Raw genomic sequence first — 404 nt, 5'->3', positions numbered from 1 at the left:
CCACCTCTTTCCCTCCCCGTATGCGTCTTTCTCCACTTCCCACTCCCTTTCCTTCCTTCTCTCCTTCCTACTCCTCTTAACTCTTCCTCCACCTCTTTCTCCTTTTCTTCTTATTCCTCTGTTTCGTATACCAGCTCGTCCTTCTTCTCTACGTCTTTCTCCACCTCTTCCTCATTTTTCTGCCTCTTCCTCTTCCCCCTTCTCCACCTCCTCCCCCCTCACACCTCTCCATCATCATCTTCTTCCACCTCCTCCACTCCCTCTTCCTCTTCTCTTCTTCCTCCCTTTCTAATCCCCTTCCTTCTTCTTCCTTTATTTTCTTCTATTATACTGCACTTTTTATCCCCCCTATCTCCATATCATTTTTCATTCATCTCTTCATCTTCTACAACATATTAATAACC

At 45.5% G+C, this 404-nt stretch overlaps 1 protein-coding gene across 1 annotated transcript in view; it reads right to left on the bottom strand.

Moving 5' to 3' along the window:
• LOC119591703 overlaps nucleotides 1-404 on the bottom strand; it is a gene marked incomplete at both ends in the record, with an annotated part of 24,330 nt that overhangs the window by 12,898 nt on the left and 11,028 nt on the right.

Source organism: Penaeus monodon, chromosome 29, assembly GCF_015228065.2.
Source record: "Penaeus monodon isolate SGIC_2016 chromosome 29, NSTDA_Pmon_1, whole genome shotgun sequence".
NCBI classification, from domain to species: Eukaryota; Metazoa; Arthropoda; class Malacostraca; order Decapoda; family Penaeidae; genus Penaeus; species Penaeus monodon.
This window is presented reverse-complemented; position numbering and strand designations above follow the sequence as displayed.